This window comes from Sphaerodactylus townsendi, linkage group LG09 (genome assembly GCF_021028975.2).
Source record: "Sphaerodactylus townsendi isolate TG3544 linkage group LG09, MPM_Stown_v2.3, whole genome shotgun sequence".
NCBI lineage: Eukaryota > Metazoa > Chordata > Lepidosauria > Squamata > Sphaerodactylidae > Sphaerodactylus > Sphaerodactylus townsendi.
Window position 1 is genome coordinate 96,587,184 of NC_059433.1, and position 14,328 is coordinate 96,601,511.

Sequence of the window (14,328 nt, forward strand, 5' to 3'; positions counted from 1 at the left end):
ACCAGCATGGCCAATTGGCCATGCTGACAGAGGCTGATGGGAATTGCAGTTCCTGAACATCTGGAGAGCCGCAGGTTCCCTACCCCTGTGCTAGAGTTTGCTTCTAGCTACTAGCAGCACACTTGGTCAGTGACCCACCAGGAAATGTCCCTGCAACTTCAATGGCCAATCCACTCCTGATTTTATGGACTCCAGCACAGAAATCAGTTGTTGGTGTTCTGAACATTGTCTGAACTAAAGGCAAACTGAAAAGTGGTAATGGTTGTCACTGATATTATAAAGGTGACTAATCTCAAAAGTTCTCAGCCGAGAATTTTGCTGGGCATATTCTACAGGATTCAACAAGTAACAGAAAATATATCTGGAATCCTTGGCCCTGTCTACTTTAAGCCACTACTCACTACTTAGCAACTTTAAGCCAAATCACTCTTGAAAATGTATCGCTGTGATGAGAAACAAAGCTGATGCATTTTCAGAGCTTCACAACACAAAACCAAGAGATAGCTTTGTAATTTTTTTTCCATTTGGATGCAGACTTTTGTTGGGTTTTCTAACATGCCATTTGTTTTTGAATTCATTTCATTTTCATTTATTTTGAATGGAAAACACATTTCTGGCTGTGACTTCAATGTTTTCCATCCAATTTTGAAAAACTTTTCGGGGATTATACAGCCTGCCTGAAATATGCTGCCTGTCAAATTTCAGGTGCAGCAAAGAAAAGGGACCAGTTTTATGGGCAATTTAAAGCAAAATATTTTCCTGAAATAAGAGATCTGCTTTGACAATGTATTTATTGATTGCTTCCTATATATTGGATTTTTATCTCTTGATCTCTCATGACTCTCTCTTCTGATCTGACCATATATGTGAGAAATAAAAATTGATTTTCTTTCAATGATTACTTTTTCCCCGTTTACTTTGATAAAAACTGTGTTGCTTACCACAGCTGTTTGTTCAACTGGTGGTCCTCTGTACAGGCACACATGGGACTGTGCTAGTGTAGGCCAGCTGGGGAGCATTTTTGATAGCCGTTTAAGAGCTTAAGCTGAATAGTAGGTGCTTCCCCCCACAAGTCTCAAATCTGGGCTAGCTTCTATCTCTGCCCGACCCAGTGACTAGGGAGGAGGTATGCACCCTTTCCCGCTAGATTTTCCTTCACTGCCACGAGAAGTTGCCACTTTTTCTTGATGACAGCTGACAGTGGGGAAGTTGGGAGGGATACGCGCCTGTACAGAGGACCACTAGATGAACAGTTACAGTAAGCAACACTGTTTTTCATCATCATGGGTAGGGTTGAGCAATACCGAAAATATTCAGTAAAATTGGGATTTGGGTTTATTCAGACATAAAATTATCTGTATGCCCGAATAAAACGAATATCATATTTTTTTTCCCAGTGGGAGCTAATAGGAGATGGGGGTCCATAACCTTGGACTCCCTGAACCAAACCTCACCGTATTTGGTTGGTATCATCAGGAGAGTCTCCTGAAGATACCCTGAAATTTTGGTGTTACTATCTTTACAATGCACTCCTGACAGGCACCCCAAGGTAAGTATTGGGGGGGATTGTCTGGGCGTGTGGATTCTTTAGGTTTTTTTCTTTCTTTAAAATCCCAGGGAAGGAGGGGTGCTTAGTTTGCTGTTTTCTGACTCTTTAAGCATTGTTTCAAGCAATTTTTCACTCCCTTGAAAGAATGCTTAAAGACACAAAACAGCAAACTAAATATTCCACTCCCCCTTCCTCCAGCAAGTGCCTGCAAACTGGAGTCCCTTTAAAGGATCTCAATTTTCAGGCACTTGCCAGGGGAAGGGGGGAAGTGGCTGCATGCTGGGATCATTTAAATGATCCTTGAATGCCCGTGAATATATACAAGCTGATCCAAATACTTTGCATATTGTATTCAGGCCGAATGTGGCCCGAATGGCTACTAACCCCACATGTGGTGGTGCAATACCATACTCGAGCCTACAATCCAGGCGGAGTCATCTACCACATGTTTGGCTGCATTGATCTGTGTTTTGAAGATTTTCAGCTGTAAAAGATTTCTATCTGTAAAAGGTGCAGGCCTTCCAGGAAATTACACTGCAGGGTATCAATAAGGGGCCCTAGCTATTCCCACAAATGGTACAGGTATTGCCCCATCATGGCAAGATAGCTTGCAATTCTATGAACCATGGCCCCTGCTGAGTAAATGTGCCACCCCAGGGCACCCCACTTCCTCCCCTCATTATCTAGGGGAGCCATCACTGACACTGCTTTGGCCTTAGCTGGTCTGGCCTTTACCACTAGGGAGTTAAATTTAAGGTGATGATAGAAAAAGTCTGTATTTTTGGCATGAACTTTATACAAGTTGTCAATCTTTTGGGTAGAAGGTGACCCAGAGGCTGATTACTTCCAAATATCTGATACAATCCTGAGAGTGCCATTGACTGATGGAAGTTTCACTTGAAAGGTGTCTGTGAACTCCACAAAGTAACACCGAGTTCACCAACCATGAGACCTCATGGGCATATTCAATGCTGAGCACCTTGACCATGTGGATAAACTAGTCAACACAGCTTTTGTGGGCCTCTGATGAGACTGAATGACATCTCAAGGCAGCCCTAGATTCCACCGAGGTGGAGTACAGGCCCCAGTTAGAATCGTCCATGGAGTCTTCCTCCAAATTAGTAGCAAATGGGATCATTTGTGAGGCAGGGTAAGGCCTGGCTCAGGTAGCCTGGTCTGCTTCCTGTGTAGTCTGCATCCTGTGCTGGTACTTGCCAGACCTTTTGGCATTGGCCACTTTGGCATATTATCCTCATAGGGTAAGTTATGTTGCAATAGTTTCTGGAGAGGTAGTAGACAATCCTGCACCCCAGGGGGCTGAGGCCGTTTGCATAGGGCTGCCCAATCCATCCTTTCATCCTCCTCAGAGTAGTCTTGAATGTCTTCCAAAGGTGGTGTTGGAGAGGTGACTATCATTGGTGACTAGGGAAAACAATGGATCGCTGTCCTGGGGAGCATGCTCTCTCAGCCTGCATAGGTTCTTGGCTCTTCAGGGAGGGCAACCTGAAGCATACTGGGGTTGTCTTTCTTCTGGAGCGACGCCCTTGCAGGAGGAAGTGAAGGCAGTCAAATTATGCTCAGAGACTCCTGAGGCAATCAAATTACGATCAGAGACTCCAGGAGTCTTTGGAATGGAACAGAGTCCCACAAGGAGTCTAATTATTCTCTTGACCTTTCAAGGGGGCACTGAGGCTTGTCTCAGAGACTGGTTCACAGTTAAAGTCAAGGGGACCTTGTCTCAATGTTCCATCGACTGTCTGCTCCCAGGCAGGGCAGCCTTGAGCTGGGCCATCCATTGCTTAACACCTTGCTTGAGAACTGGGAGCAAGCCTTGCATGAGGCTTGCACATGGCTGACCCTGAGACACACCACACAGTCTTCAAGGTCATCATTGGGTGCAAGGGAAAAGCCACAACATTGGCATGCTTTGGAAGGCACCATTTTGCCACTGAGGCACAGCAAAAAGTCAAGCCATTAACTATTCCCATAAAATAAAATAAAATTAAAAACAAGTTGGACTATGAAACAAAAAAAGAACTACAAAACAGCTTCCACAGTCATTCTAGAACACCCTGGTAGTCCATGGTACAGTTTCTCTATTGGGAGGTCAGAAAAACATCTCTGCTGTCACAGTGGCAAAGGAAAAACTGGAGGGAAAGGGTGCGCCCCTCCTCCCTAGTCATATGGCCTGGGTGGGGATAGAGGCTAGCCCAGTCTTGTGACTAGGGGAGGGGAGCACCTACTATTCAGCTAAAGCTCTTAAACTGCTATCAAAAATACTCCACGGTTAGCCTGTGCTAATGCAGTCCTGTCTGGGACTGTACAGAGGTCACAATGATGAACTAATTGGTTGCTTTCTGAATGCCCATTGTAGGGCAACAATGTCCATCATAGGGCAATTATAGGGGTTACTGTTTACAGTCAAAGTATTAATCATCATCATCTGTCAAGTTGTAACCAAGTTATAGAGACCCAGTGGTGTACCAGGCCGAAATGGCACCTGGGGGAATGACCAGCGTCCCGCGCCCCACACACCCCACATGCCCCACTTATGGGAGCCAGCAGGGAAGCCAGGACAGGGCGGGGCTTGAGGGATGGCTCAGACAGGCGCCACATGAACAGGCCGGCTCCTGGGCTGGCCTGCTAATGAGCTCCATCCCCTGGCCTCCCTGCAGGCCGGCTTCTGCCCTCCCCCCAGGGCCTGCGGAGGGCAGGAACCAGCTTGCAGAGAGACTGGGAGGGCAAGGCTCAGTGACCCAGGTGGGCATCATGGTGGCAGGCCAGCTCCTGCCCTCCCAGGGGGGGGGGCAGGAGCCAGCCTGTGACCACAGCAAATTCCTCAGCCGGTGAGTGGTGCCCTGGCACAGGGGGAGCTGCCAGGTGTTGGCTGCGTCACCATGTCACAGGAGTGACCGGGTGCAGGGACCCGGCAGTCACCCCCTTACATGATAAAATGGCATGCGCCCAGGTACATGGGTTACACCATGTCCCCATGGGTGGTATGCCCCTGTGGAGACTCCATGAAGTTCCACAATGGGATTTTCACAGCAAGTGGTTTACCATTGCCTTCCTCTGAAACTACTAATAGTAAATTAATAATAATATTATTTATATAACTCCCATTTGACTTTTTTCCTGTACATGAATGCTCCCACATGTCTTTGGGCACATGGTTAGATGGAGAAATATTTTGCAAAGAATAAACACCCTTTCCTCATTCTGGCAGAACCTCCTTGGTTGTCTGCAGCTATCTATGTTCTAGAAGGGAGTATACAAGGGTCAGGACTATTCATGTATTTGGGAAAGTTTATGTGTATTTTGTATCATCTCTTTGAGACTTTTTTTAATAGCATAGCTCATTTGAACATTCTGAGCTTCCCCAAGCTAAGTTATTGCCCTCTTAGGTTTAACAAATAGCCAATGCAGAAATCATTTTTCATATCGCCAGTTCTCTCAAAGTTATTAAATAGTATACATATACCCCAAAGGACCTCCTCTCTGCTAAATGACCACAGAGCCAATGGCAGTGGATCCCCTAGGTGAATGTATATGTTGGTTTTGTTTTGTTTTGTTTTTGCATAGGGAATCAGATCTGTTCCTTAGATAGCCCTTCCAATTTCCAACTGAAATACAATGGATGTTTCACTAAGAAAGAAACCTCATAGTTGTGTCCAAGAAATTTATACTTAAAATTATACTTAAAATTAAAGTCTTCACTTGAATCAAAAAAAGAATTTGAAACAAAAAGTATTTCAAAGTATTGGCACAAATATCTTTTGCAGTAAGCAAACATTAGCAGCAGCATCATGAGATACAAGGTTATAATGAGTGGTCTTTAATGTTACCCAAGAGCCTCACATTTATTAACCCATTCATTGAGGCCAAGTTTCACTTGGGAGGAAAATGCTGGAACACAATGTAGTCTTGACTGCCTCGGATGCACATATAGAAATCAACATATGCACACCTGCCCATGTCACCTCCAGTTGGAAAATCATAGAAGTATTTTACAGGCATCTATGTGCACCATTCCCTGCATCATCAATCACAGGCCGTTTTCAGATAGGAAGGGTCCAATGGGTCACAACACTTCTTATGAGTTTGTTAGCTTTATTAGCTTCACTAAAAAAGTGGAAAGTACCCATGAGTTCTCTGTTGTGGTCCCCACATTATGGATTGGCCTGCTTGTTGAGGTTAGGAAGGCTCCCAGTCTCCTGGCTTTCTGCAATCTACGGGAAACAGGATTGCTCCAGAGCACTTTTTTGCACAGGTAAATAGAACTGTACTGAAATAAATGTTCAAGAAAGTTGCATTGGTACAGGGATGGGTATTGTTTTGCTGCCTATCACTGCAAATAAGCTCCAATGCTGTAGCTTTTACAATATCCACCATGTCATATTTAAGTGCTTATGTTTGTTTTAGCTATCTTTTAGATTGCTGCTTGTTTTCATATTTCTGTGGTCCAAAACCTCATTGCACTGTTCATTACCGTGTTTCCCCGAAAATAAGACAGTGTCTTATATTAATTTTTGCTCCCAAAGATACGCTATGTCTTATTTTCAGGGGATGTCTTATTTTTCTGTGTTCTGTTCGTCGGGCATGCTTCCAAACAAAAACTTTGCTACGTCTTACTTTCGGGGGATGCCTTACATTTCGCACTTCAGCAAAACCTCTACTACGTCTTATTTTCAGGAGATGTCTTATATTCGGGGAAACAGGGTAGGTGTTCCATCCTATTGACTGAATTTGAGACCATGTAATCAGACCATGTAATCAGCCGTGAGCTGCAGCGAAAAAGGTGGGTTCTGAGTAACATAAATATTCTTTCTGCTCTCTTCAGTGCTTCCTTTGAGAATGTATTTTTGGTGGGGATGGGTGGGGTTGCATAAAATAATGTTTCCTCTCTCATATACTCCACCACAGCATCTGGCTTTCTTTCACACATACACACACACACACATACAGAATGAGTCAGTCACACAGTGCCACACTTTGTTGGCTGAACTATGGTGTGTGGTTGTTCAAGAACTCCTACTGGAAATGGACATGCAGCTGCTGATAGTGGGCTGCCCAGCTGAATTCAAGGAGGATCTGCTTACAGCTGGTAGCAGGCACAGAGCGGTTGAGAGAAAAAGAAGTAACACTTACAAGTCCAGGCAAAACAAGTCCAGTGCAAGGCTCAAGTAAGCAGCCAAGGGTTGTAGCATAGTTCAGGTAAGCCAGTCCACTCCAAGGTCTTTGATTCCAGAAATAGCAGTCCGTGAGCAGGTGCAGCAAAAGTCACAGGCTTTCTGCAAAGTTGCTCCTGCAATGCTAGCTTTCCCACTCCTGCCCTTCTACCTACTCCTGCTCCTGGGAAGACTCAGTAGTGTTTTCTGCAGCATCTCTGGCCCTCCAGCCTCACGCTGCACATTTTCGATTGTAACTCTTGATGGCCACAGATTCGAAGCTGCCTAAGTGGTTCAGGTCAGCTGGGTGATCTATCAGTTCTGGCTTCTGCAGCTGAAGGTGTCTCAGAGAACTGTGGTGCTTCTGCAAGCACTCTATCCTCCTGTATGCAGTTCATCTGTAGGCCAGCATGTCCCTCCTGCAAGGCTTCTGGTTGCTGTTGGACCTCAACCAGCTGGGGCTCTGCTGAAGCCGGGTCATCCTGCCAGTACTCTTCCTCTGAGGATTCCTCACTGGACCCATGACTGATAGGCAGCCCAGATCCAGATGCCTTGTGCTACCCAGCCAACCATTTAAGGTATGGTCAGTTCTACTTCCAGTGGATACTCTTTCTTTTCTACCCATTGTTACTTGAAAATGTGGGAGTACGGGAAGGTCTCTGAACTTGCATGAAAGGAGATCCCCCCCCCCTCCGCTTAATACATGCAAAAGGACAAGCAATTCTGCAGGATTTTATGACTGGTGAGGCCCTAGACTATAGGCTGGAACTGAACCAGCACAACAGCAATCACCCTTAAGATGACAGGATGCTTTCCACTGGCATGGGGATGGGGGTGAGGAGGGTACCCCTTATGCTGAAACATAGCAGTCAAACCCTTAGGTGCTTTATAATATGAGGGGACAGAGGAGTGGAGCACTATGCAGTGTTGTTAAGATAACTTTTTCTGTTATCTTAGTGCATGCTAAAAAAAAAACTATGATCGAATCGATAATGAGCCCTGTAGATGTCTGACCTACGCAGCTCTTCTGTTAAAGTACAATATCTGGTTTTCACAATGCAGTCTTTTCCCTACCTGTAGCAAAGAGCTTTGTGAAGGGGTTCAATAACATGTACCCACCTGTTAAACTTCCTGTATCCCAATGGAGTCTCACCTTGGTGATTAATTACTTAACCTGAGCTCCATTCGAACTTATGAGTTCATGCCCACTGTTTGCTGTCTTACAAGATGGCCTTTTTTTGTGGCTATTACCTCTGCACTCAGAGTGAAGACCTGAGGGTTTTCTATTGTGATCCTCCATTCACACAAGTATTCCCTGAGAAGGTTGTGTTGAGGCCTAGCCTGGAACACCTACCCAAGGTAGTATCCTGGCTCTACCTATCTCAAGATGTGGTTCTGTCGGTATTCTGACGGCAATCTCCGTCCCAATGCTGCATAATAATAATTTTGCCCATCCTACGTTACATGCTAAGTATTTGGCTTTTTGGACCATGGTCTGCAGTTTCATGACTACTGGCAAGGGATGGGTTGCACCCCATGGCTGTAGGTGGGAACATTTTTGCTGCCATTTGCTAGAAAATGGACTCCCCATCTTAGTTTCCTATGTTGTGGTTCAATAAGTTCCAACCATCAATGATGTTGTTATTAAGAATTATTTCACACACATACACTTTTTGAATATTCCCAGTTTTTAATGTTTCACTGTGAGGAGAACCCCCATATCTTTGTTACATGCTGTTTAATTCCGTTCTATTCACGCATAGTACAGTTTAGGCTTTTTAATTTAAATATCTCAAAGGGAAAAAAAGATGTGGTTCTGTCGGCATTTTTTCTGGACCCATGGTCCCACATAGAACAAATTCATCTTTTCTTTAATAAACCTTGTTTAAGCCATATGTCGTCTTTCTTCATTTTGGGGTGCAAGGAACAATTCTCACCAATAGTTTCAAGCAATATAATCTGATGGACTGGCCTGTTTCACAGTGGGCTGACCTGTTCATATAAATAGCCTTGTAAAGGCTGATAAGGCACAAAGGGGGCTGGGGCATACTGTGCTGGCTTCAGGTATGCTCCTCCAGTCTGCTACCCTTGTGACACACATGAAATAATTTATTTGCAGTCAGGCAGCCTCACTCTAAGTCACTGGTGCAGCAAACCTCCCAGAGGCATGAACCTGATTCTATATATCAAACAAAATTATAATTAAGGAAACATAATAATCAGAAGCAAAACATAAATTAGCCTATCTTTGTTTCAAAGCAGACATTGCTGGATTTGAGTAAGCCAAATCAGGTACACAGAAGTGTCATGAATATTTTTTAAAGTCCCTTTAGATTTTGCTCTGGAGTTTCATCTCACCCTGAAAAGTGTTCTTCACTTGAAAAATGCATTTTCATTTAGGTTTTCTTTTTTAAAAGTGGTTCACTCTTTTAATGGGGGCAATTGTCCCCAGATTATGTTACTTATAATATATGCTCACTTGGTTCCATTTATATGATTTTTGTTTTATGTGCAATCAGAGATCAATAGCTATTTGATGTGAGTGACTGCAGTTTATGGTGGGTGCCAGAGTTGTGGGGCCCTGGGTAGCTTCAGGCTAGTCTTATATTGCCAGATCTCAGAATCTAAGCAGTGTTGGTCCTGGTTAGTACTTGGATGGACAACCTACAACTAATATCAGGGTCATGATGCAGACACAGGCAATGGTAAACCATCACTTGCCTTGAGATACCTATGGGGTTACCATAAGTCAGCTGTTTTGATGGCACACACACAGAAAAAGAGTTATGGGAAAGAAATTTCTGAATAATATTTCTGAATAATAATAAAATTTCTGAATAATATTAATCGGAGCATAGATCCAAGATGGCGCCTGGAGCAGAGCGGTGTTTGCGAAGCTGTGATATTTAGGAAATTTTTGGGACTTTTTAGGACTTGAGAAGGGTTAGTGGGACTTTTTAACACAACTTTAAAGTTCCTTGATAATTTAGCATCCTGCTAGGACTATAAGAATTTGAAAATAGAGCTGCAGTTGGTTTGGGTGGCAATGATTTGACGTACCTTATGCGAGAGACAGCGACGGCCAATTTTTGTTCTGGTGGGCAGCGGCCCAAGCAGCATGACTCTCAGGCTGGTTGTTGCTGAGAGGGCCCTTGGACATGCTGGGCGAGAGGGGATGGTGGCAGCAGCCCCGTGATGATGACAGTGATAACAACACCTGCCTGCCCTCCAGGTGAAGCCCACCAAGGTTTTTGGATGGTATCGGCCTGGGTAGATTTGCATGCAGAGGCTCTCACGCACACCAAAGCAAACACCAATCAGCTCACTCCAGGAGGAGTCTGGCGGACGGTAGGGGTTTGTGGCAGGGGCTTCCATGCAACACAAAAGGTCCCCCTTGCAAGCCTCGAGTTGTGGTGGCGGTGGCAGGGGCCGGTGGCAGTGGCACCACAGAAAAACATTCGAAACTCTCTCCCTCTGTAACAGAGGTGGGGCACGCCCAGTGGGAACACAGCAATGGTGGCAGCAGTTCCCTGGCGAGACGCTGGCGCTGACCACTTGTAAGATTCAACGGACATTGCCTTTTATGGTTGCTTTTTAAGCAATTAAATATTAAGACTGTTTAGTTAACGGGTTATTGAGCTTAGTGGGATGTTAGAACAGAGGTTTTTCAGTCTGGCTGCTGAATCCTTATTAGGACGATAACAACTAGATGGGTCAGATTAGTTAGTTAGTTCATATGTAGTGTATTCTATTGTTAGTAGTGTAGTTAGGACTGTTAGGATTGTTTTATTCTCAGGTTAATGGACTGTAATATTTTAGAGGAAGTCGCCATCTGAATTTTTTCTTATTATTGTCAGGTTAAAACTTTGTTCTATTGTTGCTTTATAATGGACTGTTAAGCATGTTATTACTATGTACCTGTATAGCTGTTCTGTTGTTTGATATTCTACATTATGAATGTTATTATCTTGTATTATTAAGTAATGATGTCTGAACCTGTTAAATGATATTAGATAATGTTGGTGTTAAATTGATATGTGGTTAATCGTGTAATTGATAACTTGATATTAGATACTGTTAAGAGTTACTGAGCTTATTGCTATGTATTTTGTTTTTGATGCATTGTATTTACTATGTATTATTGGTTGTATTATTGTTTGCTGTTGTTTACCACCCTGAGCCCTTTGGGGGAGGGTGATATACAAATTAAATGTAACATAACATAACATAATAAATTAAAGAACCCTGCTGATATGTGTTACTCTCATGTAAGTGAATATGTTTCCTGGACTTATCTATTTTTTAAAAAAATCAGAACTAAAAGCCTTAAAAAAAATAGGGGAAGGTAAAAGAACAATGTGAAAATCTTGCCCCACCCCAAATTACCACTTTCAGGATTTCTTACTTGAGTAAGCTAATTTCCTTTCCTCTCTCTTTTAAATTATGTAACTAACAGTAATGATTAAAATGTCAGACTAGGATCTGGTAGACCCACTTTTGAATCCCCTCTCAGTCATGGGAACTTGCTGGGTGGCTTTGGGCCAATCACGCACTCTCAGCCACAACCCTGGCAAGTAATGGGATAGGAAAACTCTAAAAAATACCAGGATCATGAAATGGAGGCAGGCAATAGCAAACATCTCTGAATATCTCTTGCTTTGAAAACCCTGCATGGTCACCATAATGAGCTGTGATATGGCGGCACAGACACACACACGAAAGCCCCTAGTACCCGCCCTGCCCTGGATAGCCCTGGGTAGCCCGATTTCATTAGATCTTGAAAACTATGAAGGATGAACTCTAGTCAGTGATACGAGGCAAAGGCAGGAAATGGCAAATCACTTGTCTTGAAATCCCCACCGTGGTACCAAAAGCCAACTGTGCCTTAACGTTACAAAAGAGCAAAAAACCCTACCTTTCAGCAAATTCAATCCTTATCAGGCAATGATGTAGGGAGTGCCATTTCTTTTCATCAATCTGCAAAGTCATGAATTTCTGCATAGTTGCAGATTCCTCTCTTTACTTACTATTCTCCCTACGGCTTTTTCAGCTGCTATGTTTTACCGTGCGTGTGGAAACAGCATGCTACGCACAAGCATCCACAACACATCCAATCATTGTTTTGTGTAACATTGCAACATAGACCCTGTTTCTGGTTTGCGTATACTGAAGGTGAAAACATACACATTGCCACTTTCAGGAAAAAAAGATGGTGATTGTGTGCATCAGGAAGAATGTGTATAGCATGATCTCATCACATATGTGACAAAATGCAACAACTGAAACAGGCTATAGTAGGAATTACATTCTGACTTCAAAAGAGTTGTGGCTCACACAACAAATATTCAACTGAAATGCAAACAATAAAATGAAAAAAATTGTGATTTTGGGGACAGGGTGTGTCAAAATACAAATTAACAGACAAGGGTAACCAAGAGCCACTACAGTATGTTTTCCAGACTTATAGACTTATACACTCTTTGCTGAACATCAGAACGGCCAACAGATATGGGGTAAACATAGCAAACATTTCTTGGAAAGGAGTTTTGTATCTTCTGTATCACTGAGGAGAAGGCCCTGTTCTCTGCAAGGTGATAACTACAAAGAATGGATGAGGTTGTCACTACCAGACTTTGTGGCCATTTATGCACTTCTGGTCTGCCCTGGAGTGAGCCTACATTCTCTTCAGGTCAGATTTTGTGCACACATTTTCTCCCATTTCTGAATTTGCTGTGCTGCAGATTAGAGAAGCCCTCTTAAAGAATGGTGTTTCCTTTTTCTTCACTGATGTGTTGCATGTTCAGATTGCCTTAGCTTTGCTGGCACCTCTTGCCTTCCCCCATGTTCCCCTGCCTTCCAGTTCCTTAGAGCCTTCTTTGATTTTTTGTTTGTTTAAAGAGTGGGAGGGGAAAAGTTGCAGGCAAAAGAGAAGCAGGAGGTAAGGGAAATGATGGCTGAAAAAGCTGGAAAAGCTTCGCAGTGGGAGGATCCCTAGTTTGAACTGAAAACAGTGGGAAAAATCCATTGTGAAGAGCATAGCTCCTGGGTAAGTCCTCCATGCATAATAGACCTGTATGAAGAAAGCCCTTGAATTCCTTGGTATTAGGAATAGTTAGGCTGTATCAGACCGAAGCCCCATCTAGTCCTGTATTCTATTCCCAAAACTGACCAGCATATAGGAAGTTCAGACAACCACTGTGCAGTGTTTTTCAAATTTGAGTTCATACCCCCAATTCTGTGTAAATTATGTTAAAAGACAACAGATTGTCTACATTGACCAACAGACCTCATGGCTAGGTTTGTTCAAGTTTGTTCACAATGCACTGGCCCTTTGAGAACAAAAATATTCTTAAGGGACAAAAGTGTTCCTAAAAGGCAGCTTTGGCTCCTGTCTATATCTTTTGGATACTGAATAGCACACCCGCTGGTTTTACACAAGCAGCCAATTGAGCCCTCCATTTTAGCATATTTCTAAACAATGCAAGACATTGCAGATGCTCTGTGCTCAGCACTGCATTTTCATCATGTTCTGATCCACGCACAAGAATTAAATACAAGGTCATATTTAGTGTATGCAAGAGAATACATATTATATCTATGTGCACACAGATGTACATATTCATGCAAATGCCATACAATCATCCTTTTAAAACATTACTCTAAAATACACAATCAAATGGCAGATTGGGAAGCAAATTTAAAATTCTGGTTAACAAGACATTCAGCAAAGCCTACTGAACCTTTATAAAATACAAATTAGCAGAAGTGCATTTGAATTGTTAAAATGAACATTGCCTTTCAAATTGGTTCCTGACTATTTTCTTATTATCATGAATATAAGAAAGCTATTGTTACACCGCCACCTAGTGGACAGATAGATAGGTAGCAAGAGAAAATGAAAGCCTTTGTAAAATTCGATGAGACATAAGTCTCCAACAAAGTAAGATGCATAGGATTGTAGACTAAGGATGGGAACCCATGTACTCTTGCTGAGTCCTGCTAAGCCCTATGGGGCTTGCTCCCCAATAAGTATGCATAGGATTTCAACCTGCATATGGTTAGAAACATAACTATTAGGTAAGGCTGCAGTACTATGCAATATTTGTTTGTATTTTCTCCAAGCCTGTTTTCCTTTGTATAGACCATTCAGCCTAATAGAGTTCTAGGGAGCTCAAAAGATTCCATACTGGTTTGGCATACACAGTGTTTTGTGACATCTCCAGCAATCCCAATAAAAGGTATTACATGACTTCTAGTTTTGGAATTTTTCTGAAGACCACTGCAGCTATCTGCATTCTTTGTGAACCTTTGTTTCCCTCTAATTCCCATGAAGTATTTCTGATGAACAAAAAAAAAACTGGTATAAAACCTCATTTTCCGTTCATTTCAATTGCTGGAGGATGATAGGCATTAACTATTACGTCCACTTCTGGATTTTAATTTCTGTTTTTCTTTCCCATATAAATTACACATTTGTCTTTTTGAAGTCACATGTAAGTAATCTGAGAGTAGAAGGTGGGGAAGGCACATTAATAATATTGCCTGAAACAGAAAAAATAGTGTTTCCAATACTATCACATTATTGTTAGAATTTGGAGATGGTTCATAAGA

General features: G+C 42.8%; 1 long non-coding RNA gene across 1 annotated transcript in view; it reads left to right on the forward strand.

The window, feature by feature from the left end:
* Nucleotides 1–14,328, forward strand: part of LOC125439171 — a 52,913-nt gene that overhangs the window by 30,164 nt on the left and 8,421 nt on the right. The window contains exon 2 of the long non-coding RNA XR_007245492.1: nt 7,111–7,295. This is a non-coding gene — a long non-coding RNA (uncharacterized LOC125439171). The remainder of the gene's footprint in view (nt 1–7,110; nt 7,296–14,328) is intronic.